Source organism: Lolium perenne, chromosome 2 (genome assembly GCF_019359855.2).
Source record: "Lolium perenne isolate Kyuss_39 chromosome 2, Kyuss_2.0, whole genome shotgun sequence".
In the NCBI taxonomy this organism is placed as follows: Eukaryota; Viridiplantae; Streptophyta; class Magnoliopsida; order Poales; family Poaceae; genus Lolium; species Lolium perenne.
The window spans coordinates 286,186,621-286,201,099 of NC_067245.2; positions in this window are offsets into that span (position 1 = coordinate 286,186,621).

Genomic DNA, 14,479 nt, shown 5'->3' on the forward strand with positions numbered 1-14,479 from the left:
TGACATACCACATAGAGACTAGATAATCTTGCAATATCAATTCTAAGTGATATTCCTCATGTACACACATTGTTAGGATTGTGAAATTCCTAAAGGCATATCACTCCCCCAAAATGTTATAGTCCATTAATCTCTCATAAGAGCCATATAAGATACAACAAGATGCAAAGAGGCTCCAACACAAGCACAAATACATGGTGTGCAACCTAACATACATAGACTTGATTTCTCAAGAAAAACAAGTAGGATGCACAACATATACAAACACATGTTAGGAACAAAACTAACACATGCAAAGGGGTGAGTAACTTTCAATATAAATGAGTTGAGCACATGTTACCGCAAGGAGGAACATTGGGTGTATGATAGAAGTAAGATAACCAAAAGACTTGGCTTGAGATAATATAAATGATGAAGATCCCTTAATTCTTCATGATGTAGCCAAGTCTCCAATGCCCTCCAACAAGCACCTATTGATCAAGTTTTGGATTGTTGGTCCCCAACTAAGTTGGGTCCTAAGAGGTTAGTCACAATAGGCTTGGCAACCCAAATGGTTCTTTTCTTGACACCACTTTGAGCACCAACAAATTTGGCAAACACATTGCCACCCTCATCCTTACGAAGAGAATAAACATCATCAACGGTGATAGAGTTGGATGAGGTACCAATAGTGCAAAAGGAGGAGATGTGGCCCTTCTCGCGGCATATGTAGCAAGTTCTTTTCTTCTCCTTCTTCTCACTAGATTTCTCCACAATGGGAGCATTGGCTTGATTCTTCTTGGGAAGTGACATTTCTTCAACTTGAGGTTGAATATGAGTTTGAGCTTGAGGCCGCTTCCCTTTTTGCTTCTTCTTCAAAGGGCAAGATCTAACATGGTGCCCTTCAATTTTGCACTTGAAGCAAACAATCTTGGCCGGGTCTTTGACTTGTACTTGGCCCTTGTTGTTGTTGTTGTTGTACTTTTTCTTGTTGTTGGATTTGAATCCAAGTCCACTCTTGTCATTGGGGGATTGTTGCACACTTAACATCGTGTCAAGTTTGCATTTCGCTTCATGACTCTTTACCAAGTCGGTCTTCAAAGAAGTGACTTGGGCCTTGAGCTCTTTGATTTCCTCTACATGGTTAGTAACAACACAAGTACTAGAGGAGGTAGAACCTTCATTGTTAGAGCAACAAGGCAAGGAGGATAATTCATCACAAGATTTAGCAATATTATGAGTGGATGAATTACTAGGACTAGCACATGGCAATATAGCATTTTGGGTAGTAGTGCTAGTATCCACATGAGGCTCACAAGGTGTTGCCTTTGATATGATAGCCTCATGAGCTAACTTTAGCCTATCATGAGAAGCTAGAAGATCCTCATGGGAGCTAGAAAGCTTTCCATGATTTTCTTCCAATTTCCCATAATTTATAGTTAGCAACTCAAGTTTAGCCCTTAGCTCAACATTCTCCTTCAAGATAAATGCTTCACAAGAAGTAGAGTTAGTAGCACAAGCATCATTATCAATAGCAATAGGAGAAGGCAAGTTGGCATGCTCTTTTAGATAAGAATCTTTAAGTTGCTCATGCGACTCGGTGAGTTTGGTGAGCGCACTCTCAATGACCCTTGAGCCCTTTTTGAGTTGCTCAAAATCCTCAAGGAGTTTAGCATTAACAAACACAAGCTTATCATTTTTTAGCTTTAGTTCATTTGCCATCTCAAGAGCTCTATCATGGTTTTCCTTTTCTCTAGACAATTCTAGAGCAAAGGTCTCCTCAAGAGCTTCCTTAATGGTTTGTTCTTCTTCAAGTTCATTCTTTAATGATGCTACATCATCGGCATACTCTCGTTCAAGAGCACCCTTTTTATCAATGGTGTTCTCATGCATCCAAATAAGTTTTTGGCTCTCAATAGCGGTAGTCAAGATTTCAAAGAAGTGAGAGCTAGCAATTTTATCTTTGTAAAGAACCTTGAATACACTCTTACCCTTATCGCGTAGAGAGACAACCCAATCCTCTTCTTCATATTCATCCTCATCCTTATCACCACGAGAAATATTAGGTTCCATGGTAGGAGGTACCGTGGAACCCTTGGCCATAAGGCATATATGAGGGCCGTGAGATAAAGATGTGGAGTTACTTGAGGCTCATTTCAAGATCTTGTCTTGACCAATAGAATTGTTGTTTTCCTCTACATTGTTAGTCACATAACAACTAGAGGAAATAGAAGCATTTTTATCATGGTCACAAGACAAAGAAAGCATATCATCTTGAGATTTATTCAACAAACTTACACATGATATGCAAGGACTATTAACACAAGCATGTAGATGATTTATAGTGCTATATGTGTTTATGTCCATAGATGAAGCATTGCAATGAGATAGAGATGAAGAATCATCAATATTAAGCTCAATATCAACATCGCAATTTTCATCACCACTCACCATATCATTACCTTGTGTCTTGCCACACATTGGTGAAGTGGAAGAAGATGAGACCTCATCGCGGCCGGAAGTGGAAGCAATACAACCATCCTTAATAATATTGGACACATCATATTTATCTTGAATCTTTGTCCATAATTCATGAGCGCTCCAAAAAGGCAAGTATGGAAAAAGACCTACATCTCTCAAAGCATTCATAAGAACATAAGAAGCTTGAGAATTGAGATATAAATTTTTCTCATCCTCTAACGATAGATTTTGTGAATCCATAGGAGGAGAAAAACCTATATCTACAATTTTCTCCATATGAGGGTCAATGTCCCGAAAATGACTAAGCATGCAAATTTTCCAAACATCATAATTTGTGCCATCTAATATAAGAGTGTTATCGTGCACTAATCCTCTAGCCGACATCTTTACTCTCAAGGCGGTGAAGCCTAAGAATGAGAGACCTTGCTCTGATACCAATTGAAAGGACACGGATGTCGCCTAGAGGGGGTGAATAGGCGATTTAAAACTTTTACGAGATGGGCTTAACAAATGCGGAATAAAACTAGCGTTTACTTTGTCAAGCCCAAAGCCTATAAACTATGGTTCACCTATGTGCACCAACAACTTATTCTAAGCAATGGTTCACCTATGTGTACCAACAACTTATGCTAAGCAAGACAAGCAACTTATGTGATAGCATGATATATATATAACTTCAAGCACGATGGCTATCACAAAGTAAAGTGCATAAGTAAAGAGCTCGGGTATAGGAATAACCGAAGTGACGCGGAGACAACGATGTAGCCCGAAGTTCACACTCTTGCGAGTGCTACTCTCCGTTGGAGCGGTGTGGAGGACAAGTCACTCCAAATGCACGAGGGCCACCGTATTCTCCTCGAGAATTCCCACCAAAAGGGATGTCCTCGATCCACTATGGGACCTTAGGAAGGTCACCGAACCCGCACAAAGCTTGGGGCTATCTCCACAACTTAATTGGAGGCTCCCAACAAATTGCCACAAAGGCCTTGCCCTTGAAGATTCTCCACAACTTAATTGGAGTCCCCAAGAATACCACAAAGATGCCACAAAGGCCTTGCCCTTGAAGATTCTCCACAACTTAATTGGAGTCCCCAAGAACACCACAAAGATGCCACAAAGGCCTTGCCCTTGAAGATTCTCCACAACTTAATTGGAGTCCCCAAGAACACCACTAAGATGCCACAAAGGCCTAGAATCCGTCTAGGGTTCCAAGAACCCAAGAGTAACAACCTTCTTGCTTTCACCTCCACGAATCACCGTGGAGAACTCAAACCGATGCACCAAATGCAATGGCAAGAACACCACAAAGATGCTCAAGTCCTTCTCTCTCAAATTCCAACAAAGCTACAAAAGCTATTGGGGGAATAAGAGAGGAAGAACAAATAAGAGGAGGAACACCAAATTTCTCCAAGATCTAGATCTAGTGGATTCCCCTCACAAAGAGAGGGATTTGATTGGTAGGAATGTAGATCTAGATCTCCTCTTCCTTTTCCCTCAAAAAGATTCAAGAAGCATAGGAGGAGTAGAGGGAAGGGAAGCTCTCAAGGTCAACAATGGTGGAGAGCACAAAGGGGAAGAGGTAGCTGCCCAAGGAGGAAGAAGGGGGGCTTAAATACCCCCTCCCATCGAAATATGACCGTTTGGGTCAGCTCAGGCCGGATTTTCCGGGCCGGATATTTGCAAAATATCCGGGCCCCGAAAAACGGCTAAGGACATGAGAAAACTGCTCTCAGGATGGGGGCCGGACATTTGGCCAGATATTTGCCCGAATTTGTCCAAAAACCGGATTTTTCCGGGGGGCCGGATTATCCGCCCCAAACTTGGGCCGGAATATCCGCCCCCCTGAAAACTGGCAGAAACATCAAACTGAAACGGGCATAACTTTAGCATCCGGACTCCGATTTTGATGATCTTGGGCTTGTTTTAAAGCTAGGAACAAGCTCTACAAGATCATGCAGGAAAACATCATAGTCCAACAAGGGAGGATAGAAACAAATGATGAAAGGTTTGACCTATCTAAAAAAGACATACCGGTAAAACTTCCAATCTTGAAAATGCAACAAGTTGCCCGTGCAAAAACCATTCTTGATGAACTGGAGCTTGTCATGAGAATAAGCACAAGCTCTAAATCATCACATGGATAAGATCCAAATAATAACCAAGAAAGATGATGCAAGGATGCAAAGGTTTGAGCTCTCTCCGAATGATACGATCGAGTTACTCACTCGAGAGCCCTCTTGATAGTACGGCAACTAAACTATAAACCGGTCTCCAACTACACTATGAGACCGGTGAGAAAGAAACCCTATCAAGAGCAAACCTTATACTTGCGCATTCCACTTGAGCTTGATGACGACGATCTTGACCTCAACAAGATGGAACGCCTTTCTTGCTTGTGCTTGCTTGACGAAGTCTTGTAGATTGCTCCCCCATAAACCACCATGGGAGAGGTTCTTCTTCGGCGCATCTTCACATAAACATGACCACCATGTGGATTGCTCCCCCATAATCCACCATGGGAGAGCTTCTTCTTCGGCGCATCTTCACATATCCATGATCACCATATGGATGGCAAGACTCAAGCAAAGGATCTCTTCGAGATGGCTCATCTTGAACTTGCACATCATTTCTTCATTCTTCATCATGTTGATGTCTTGAAGTAACTTGAGGGCTCACTTCATCTTCATATTCAAGACATATTTGACACTTGATATCCTTCATCAATTTTTTCTTATTGCAACCTTGAAGCCAACATATGGTTCAAGAATTGCCTATGGACAACTCCTACAAATATAACTCAATGCAAACATTAGTCCATAGGGATTGTCATTAATTACCAAAACCACACATGGGGGCTCCATGCACTTTCACCTACGACACCTCCCTGGAGGACCCATGGAACGAGGTAACTACGGTTTGCTTCCTTTTTTGTTCCCCATTCCTTTTTGAACCCTATTTTTGCTGGTGTAGATGGATCTGTAGATGGATGAGTATTGGGCTAATATTTGCGCCGATTTTATTCCATTTTGTTTTGATCACTTCTTGATTTCGTTTAAGATTTGGGGTTCGGCTGTTCGGTTAATTTATGCAAGTAATATTGGATCTCAATCAGTTAATTTATGCAAGTAATCATGGGATCTCAATCAGTTATTTTATGCACTAATCAAAGGATATCAACCGTTTAATTTTGCAAATAATCTCGAATGTGTTCAAGTTCAGATCTAGTTCAGATCTAGAATCTATTTCTTTGCCTATGATGAATGGTTGGGCACAAATTTTTACAGGGAGGGTTCAGCGAACCATTGCTGTGTACAAATCTGTTGTGCATGAGCTTTAGTTCGCTTACACCTTCCCTGTAGATATATAATCATGTCCACTCTAACTGAGGCTGACTCTGTTTTTCTTAACTTTGTTATCATGTACGTTAGTCATCGTTGCAACTCATTCACTAGTTTCTGTTTGATATGGATCAGATGTCTGGCAGCGACGTCGACAGCGACGAGGAGGAGGAGGACGTCAAGACTCGCCAGTCTTTGCGGAGGCTGCAGGTCGGCCGATACATCTCCTACTTCGCCAAGGAGGTCTACGGTGCCCCTACGCACCGGGAGACTCGGCGCCACGGACTTCAAGCGCCTCGTCACGCATGCTGAGAACATCAGCACCACCTTCCCCAAGGTCGGCACGACGGTGAACGTCCACTCCTTCCGCGCCAAGCACAGGGCGCTCGGCATGCACCTCCGCAGCTTGCAGCGGGTGGAGATCTCCGCCGGGCGCATGCCTCCGCTCAAGCCCAAGGCTCCCAAGGGGAGCAAGAGCAACAAGTGGAGGCAGAGCCAGATGGGGTAGGCGGAGTCCTGGACGTGTCTTTGCTGCTGCTGCCTCCTAGTTTGTTGTTGGGATCCCTTTGTTGTTAGCTAGGGATCCCTTGTTGTTATGTTAGTATGATGGTGCTTTGTTAAGAACCTGTTACTATGTTGGCTGCGTGTATGCGACTTATTATCTATCCATATTATCTAGGGATTATCTATCCCTAGTCTACTATATTTTGTTGGCCGTACTTAGTTTTCTTGATTTACTTTGACTGTGAATTTATCGTACATTATCCTGGAGATTTGCTTCTAGATTTAACTACATACATATGGACCAGAGGGAGTACTAGATTTGCTGCCATATTGGGCAAACAACGAGGGCCAAAAGGCACAAATAATTGAAGAAAGTCAGAAATGCAAGCTTCTCTAGATTTTATACTAATTTGGTGAAAAGGACAGAGAGAAAGAGGGGGAAAAGGTGCACTTAATAATGCCAATTTGGGGCCGAGAGAGACAGAACCCAGCTCCTGCTCACGTGCAACCAAACGCTTCTCGTCCTGTCCCACGCGGTCCCTTTCTACCAGCCCCACGCGACGCGGGCCCACACGACGCGGCCCCACACGACGCGGCCCCACACGTGACAGAACGGTCAACTAAACGGGAATCCTGCCGTCTGAGCTGCTTCTGCGGGTTTCAAACAAGGGCTTAGGGAAAACTGAGGAAAAACTAAGGAGCTGGGGAAAATTGAGTACAACTAAGGACCTGAGGGCACGAAAATAGAAAGCCCTAAATAAAAACGCTTATGGGAGACAACCCATTATTTTACTTCTGCAATTTTTGTTTTATATTTGAGTCTTGGAAGTTGTTACTACTATAGCAACCTCTGCTTATCTCTATTTTATTGCATTGTTGTGCCAAGTAAAGTCTTTGATAGTAAGGTTGATACTAGATTTGGATTTCCGCGCAGAAACAGATTTCTTGCTGTCACGAATTTGAATAGATATCTCTGTAGGTAAAACAGAAAAATCTGCGAAAAATCATGAGTAATCCTCAGATATGTACGCAACTTTCATTCAATTTGAGCTTCTTCATCTGAGCATGTTAAGTGCCTCGAAAAAATTCTTCTTTACGGACTGTTCTGTTTTGACAGATTATGCCTTTTATTTCGCATTGCCTCTTTTACTGTGTTGAATGGATTTCTTTGTTCCATTAACTTTCAGTAGCTTTGGGTAATGTCCAGAAGTGTTAGGAATGATTGTGTCACCTCTGAACATGTGAATTTTTGATTATGTACTAACCCTCTAATGAGTTTGTTTTGAGTTTGGTGTGGAGGAAGTTTTCAAGGGTCAAGAGAGGAGGATGATACAATATGATCAAAAAGAGTGAAAAGTCTAAGCTTAGGGATGCCTTGGGCATCCCCTTCTTCATCGACAACTTATCAGGTCACCTCTAGTGAAACTATATTTTTATTCCGTCACATCTTATGTGCTTTACTTGGAGCGTCTGTATGTTTTTTTTATTTGTGTTTGAATAAAATCGGATCCTAGCATTCCTTGTGTGGGAGAGAGACACGCTCCGCTTGTTCATATGAACACTGGTGTTCTTGGCTTTTAATGTTCATGGCGAAGGTTGAATCCTGCTTCGTTCATTGCTATTTGGTTGGAAACAGAAAATGCTTCATGTGGTAATTGGTATATTATCTTGAATAATTTGATACTTGGCAATTGTTTTGAGCTCTCAAATAGATCATGTTTAAGCTCTTGCATCATGTACTTTGAACCTATTAGTGGAGAATTACTGTAGAGCTTGTTGAAATTTGGTTTGCATGATTGGTCTCTCTAAAAGTCTAGATATTTTCTGGTAAAAGTGTTTGAACAACAAGGAAGACAATGTAGAGTCTTATAATGCTTGCAATATGTTCTTATGTAAGTTTTGATGTACCGGTTCATACTTGTGTTTGCTTTAAACAACCTTGCTAGCCAAAGCCTTGTACTAAGAGGGAATGCTTCTCGTGCATCCAAAACCTTGAGCCAAAACCAATGCCATTTGTGTCCACCATACCTACCTACTATGTGGTATTTCTCTGCCATTCCAAAGTAAATTGCTTGCGTGCTACCTTTAAAACTTCATTCCTTGTCTTTGCAATACATAGTTCATGGGAAAATAGCCTTAAAAACTATTGTGGTAAAGAATATGTAGCTTATGTATCTTATTTCTTATAAGTTGCTTGTTGAGCGGTAACCATGTTTCTGGGGACGCCATCAACTATTACACTTTTGTTGAATATCATGTGAGTTGCTATGCATGTTCGTCTTGTCTGAAGTAAGGGTGATTTATCATGATTAAATGGTTTGAGTATGCATATTGTTAGAGAAGAACATTGGGCCGCTAACCAAAGCCTTGTATCATGGTGGAAGTTTCAGTTTGGACATTAATCCTCAGTCTCTTATGAGAATATTATCTGTTGTTGAATGCTTAAACATTAAAGAGGAGTCCATTATCTGTTTTCTATGTTTTCCCGGTATGGATGTCCTCAAGTTGAGATTTATCAAAAACGAGAAATCAAATGTGATCTATCTCCTTGGACCTTTGTACAGGTGGCATAGAGGTACCTCTTTGTGACACTTGGTTGAAACATATTGTTATCACCAGAATTTGACCGAGTCAGAGGTGGGCCGCGATCAAGATGGACTTGAAGAATATACATGGAAGAAATACGTGAATCGGCCTTTATATGTAAAGTTTGGGCTGGTTAGCCCGTGTATCTGTAATATAGTAGGATACGTGTTGGTTAGTTAGAATTTGTCTCGTGCACGGTTGGGATTATTCCCACGTTAGAAAGTCTACGGACTATAAATATGTATCTAGGGTTTATGAAACAAACAACAACCAACGTTCACCACAAATCAATCTCGGCGCATCGCCAACTCCTTCGTCTCGAGGGTTTCTTCTGGTAAGCATCATGCTGCCTAGATCGCATCTTGCGATCTAGGCAGCATAAGCTTATTTCGTTGTTCATGCGTTGCTCGTACTGAAGCCTTTTTGATGGCGAGCAACGTAGTTATCTTAGGTGTGTTAGGGTTAGCATTGTTCTTCATATCATATGCTATCGTAGTGCAACCCTTATACATCTAGCCGCCCTTACACCTATCTTAGGTGTAGGGGCAGCACCCCGCTTGATCATTATTTAGTAGATCCGATCCGTTACGGTTGCTCCTTGTTCTTCAAGGATTAGTTTAATATCTGCAATAGTTAGGCCTTACAAAGGGTTGGAGGATCCAGCGGCGCGTAGGGTGTCGTTTGCTAGTCCTAGACAGGATGTTCCGGGGATCAACCTCATGTTGGTTTTTAGGCCTTGTCTAGGATCGGCTTACGATCACCGTGCGTGGCCGCGAGGCCCAATCGTGAGTAGGATGATCCGATTATGCGGTGAAAACCCTAAATCGTCGTAGATCGCTTTAGCTTTATCTTGATCAAGCAGGACCACCATATATTCGTACACCTCGTACGAATCATGGGTGGATCGGCTCTTTGAGCCGATTCACAGGATGACCTGAGAGCCGATCGAGGCTCGTATTTAATGTTTACGTGTATGCCATGCAGGAAACTAAGCGAGGCATCTCCATCACCTTCCTGACCAGGTATAGGTCAGGTGGCACGCCCTTGCACCAGCATCGGACGTGCGTGCCGGAGGCTTTGCGGGCCGTCGCTCGGAGGGACCAGGGCCAGCCGCAGCCCTAAGTTGTTCCCGGCTCTACTGTGTTGCCCGTCGCTGCTCGCCGGTGGGTTTCTGACCGCAACACATATGTAATGCAATGATAATCCATGGAAATCCAAGCTAATTAGGACAAGGTGCGAGCACTATTGGTATTCGATGCATGAGGCTTGCAACTTATAGGATGTCTTATGCATAACACATATGAATTATTACTACCGTTGACAAAATTGTTTCTATGTTTTCAAAATAAAAAGCTCTAGCACAAAGAGTAATCCCTGCTTCCCTCTGCGAAGGGCCTTTCGTTTACTTTATGTTGAGTCAGTTTACCTACTTCTTTCTATCTTAGAAGCAAACACTTGTGTCAACTGTGTGCATTGATTCCTACATACTTGCTTATTTGCACTCATCATATTACTTTGTGTTGACAATTATCTATGAGATATACATGTTGAAGTTGAAAGCAACTGCTGAAACTTATATCTTCCTTTATGTTGCTTCAAAACTTTCTATTAAGAATTTATTGCTTTATAAGTTAACTCTCATGCAAGTCTTATTGATGCTTGTCTTGAAAGTACTATTCATGAAAAGTCTTTGCTATATGATTTAGTTGTTTAGTCATTGTCTTTACCATTGCTTCGAATCACTTCATTCATCTCATATGCTTTACAATAGTATTGATCAAGATTATTATAGTAGCATGTCACTTCAGAAATTATCCTTGTTATCGTTTACCTACTCGAGGGCGAGTAGGAACTAAGCTTGGGGATGCTTGATACGTCTCAAACGTATTTATAATTTCTTATGTTCCATGCTAGTTTTATGACAATACTCACATGTTTTATATACACTTTATATCATTTATATGCATTTTCCGGCACTAACCTATTAACAAGATGCCGAAGCGCCAGTTCCTGTTTTCTGCTGTTTTTGGTTTCAGAAATCCTACACAGGAAATATTCTCGGAATTGGACGAAACAAAAGCCCAGGGTCTTATTTTCCACGGAGCCTTCCAGAAGTCTGAAGAGGAAACGAAGAAGAGCCGAGGTGGCCCACCCCACCTGGCGGCGCGACCAAGGAGGGGGGCGCGCCGCCCTAGGGTGTGGGCCCCTCGAGCCTCTCCCGACTCTGCCTCTTCGCCTATTTATTCTCTCCGTCACGAAAACCCTATTACAGAGAGCCATGATACGAGAAAAGTTTCAGAGACGCCGCCGCCAATCCCATCTCGGGGGATTCAGGAGATCGCCTCCGGCACCCTGCCGGAGAGGGGAATCATCACCCGGAGGACTCTACATCACCATGATCGCCTCCGGACTGATGTGTGAGTAGTTCATCCTTGGACTATGGGTCCATAGCAGTAGCTAGATGGTTGTCTTCTCCTCTTGTGCTATCATGTTTAGATCTTGTGAGCTGCCTATCATGATCAAGGTCGTCTATTTGTAATGCTACATGTTGTGTTTGTTGGGATCCGATGAATATGGAATACTATGTCAAGTTGATTATTGATCTATCATATATGTGTTGTTTATGATCTTGCATGCTCTCCGTTGCTAGTAGAGGCTCTGGCCAAGTTGATACTTGTAACTCCAAGAGGGAGTATTTATGCTCGATAGTGGGTTCATGCCTCCATTGAATCTGGGACAGTGATAGAAAGTTTTAAGGTTATGGATATGCTGTTGCCACTAGGGATAAAACAACAATGCTTTGTCTAAGGATATTTGTATTGTTTACATTACGCACAGTACTTAATGCAATTGTCTGTTGTTTGCAACTTAATACTGGAAGGGGTGCGGATGCTAACCCGAAGGTGGACTTTTTAGGCATAGATGCATGCTGGATAGCGGTCTATGTTCTTTGTCGTAATGCCCTAAGTAAAACTCATAGTAGTCATCATGATATGTATGTGCATTGTTATGCCCTCTCTATTTGTCAATTGCCCAACTGTAATTTGTTCACCCAACATGCTATTTCTTATTGGAGAGACACCACTAGTGAACTGTGGACCCCGGTCCATTATTTTACATCTGAATACAATCTACTGCAATCATTGTTCTCTGCTGTTCTTTGCAAACAAACATCATTCTCCATACCATACGTTTAATCCTTTGTTTACAGCAAGCCGGTGAGATTGACAACCTCACTGTTAAGTTGGGGCAAAGTATTTTGATTGTGTTGTGCAGATTCCACGTTGGCGCCGGAATCCCTGGTGTTGCGCCGCACTACACTCCTTCACCAACAACCTTCACGTGGCCTTCATCTCCTACTGGTTCGATAACCTTGGTTTCTTACTGAGGGAAACTTGCTGCTGTACGCATCACACCTTCCACTTGGGGTTCCCAACGAACGTGTGCTTCACGCGTCATCATCCACCATGGACTCCACCCTCCCACTTGGTTGGCAAGTTAGGGTTGGTGGAGTCCAACCGGTACTCCACCTTCCATGGTGATTTATTTCGGAAGGTTCTAGAACATTCTAGCGCCTTCCATAAATACACCGGATCATTTTCAAACTTGGAAAGTGAACTCCTATATATGAATCTTATTCTACGGACCATTCCAGACCTCCTCGTGATGTCCTAGATCCCATCCGAGACTCCGAACAAAATTCGAACTCCATTCCATATTCCATATCTACTTAAAACGACATCAAACCTTAAGTGTGTCACCCTACGGTTCGTGAACTATGTAGACATGGTCGAGACTCCTCTTCGACCAATAACCAATAGCGGGATCTGGAGATCCATAATGGCTCCCACATATTCAACGATAACTTAGTGATCGATTGAACCATTTACATACGATACCGATTCCCTTTGTCACGCGATATTTTACTTGTCCGAGGTTTGATCATCGGTATGTCCATACCTTGTTTAACCTCGTCTCCGACAAGTACTCTTTACTCGTACCATGACATATCATCTCTTGTGAACCAGTCACATGCTTGCAAGCTAATCAGACGACATTCCACCGAGAGGGCTCAGAGTATATCTATCCGTCATCGGGATGGACAAATCCCACTCTTGATCCATATGCCTCAACTCACACTTTCCGAATACTTAATCCCATCTTTATAACCACTCATTTACGCAGTGGCGTTTGATGTAATCAAAGTACCCTTCCGGTATAAGTGATTTACATGATCTCATGGTCGAAGGACTAGGTAACTATGTATCGAAAGCTTATAGCAAATTGAATTTAATGACGTGATCTTATGCTACGTTTATTTGGGTGTGTGTCCATTATATCATTCATCTAATGACATAACCTTGTTATTATTACCATCCAATGTTCATGATCACGAAACCATGATCTATTAATCAACAAGCTAGTTATACAAGAGGCTTACTAGGGACTCCTTGTTGTTTACATAACACACATGTATCAAAATTTCGGTTAATACAATTATAGCATGGTATGCAAACATTTATCATAAACACAAAGATATATAATAACCACTTTATTATTGCCTCTTGGGCATATCTCGAACAACATGCACTTGCATAGATGTTGGATCAGAACATAAACTTAAGAACGTGGTACATAATATGCATCTATCAATACACCTCACAAATATAATAAGATCAGATCTCATATAACTATAACATAGAACAAGGATCCATCACATAGGTATTACAACATCTCATATGGCACTAAGTATAATGAAGAACATGAGAGAAATAGATCAAACTACTGCCACAAACCTGTAGTCCAGAGGTGGACTACTCCCTATTGGTCATGGTGATGATGATGAAGAAGTTGGAGAAGGCGGAGAATCCCTCCGACGGTGATCCCGACGGAGTTTCCCCTCCAATCTTCTCCGCAGCAGCCTCCGTTTTGGTGTTTCTGTCTTTCTGCAGCGCTCTCCTCCCGAGAACTCTTCGGGGTCATATATATAGTCGTTTTTAGGGAAAAATACATCGGTGGACGAAAGAATTAGGGCAATCGGATGATCGAGGGGTGAACAGAGGTGGGTGGCGCGACCAGCTTCTTGTGCATGCCGCATCTCAAATGGCCAGCCTGGAACCAACCGGGTGTTGGCGTGGGGTATGCCGACTCGTCGTATTAATGTACTACCGTTTAGCGATAATTATTCGCCATCATTTTTCATTTATTTTCTATAATTTTTATTGAATCATTGTGTAAGTCGAGGAAAATGAAAAAAGGCCAGCCTGTAACCACTAGGCACTGCCGGTTGGTGTCGATGCTGGCGTGGGTGTCATGCTCTTGCCCTTAGTCTGTACTCTCTCCATCTCAAAGCATAGGGCGTAAATTATCTGGCTCGTTTATTAAGGCGAATCCATCGATAACAAAACTTTCCAATCTTACATACCCCCAATAAATTATGTGATTTGTCGTTTAATTTACTCATGATGAGCTGTTTCGTCGTGTATCTCTCCTGCACGCAGCGCAGAACGATAAGTGCCCTCTCCTCTCCGCATGCATTTGCATGACCAATGGCTACGCCTCATTAATTGCTAGTTTCCTAAATCTTTGGG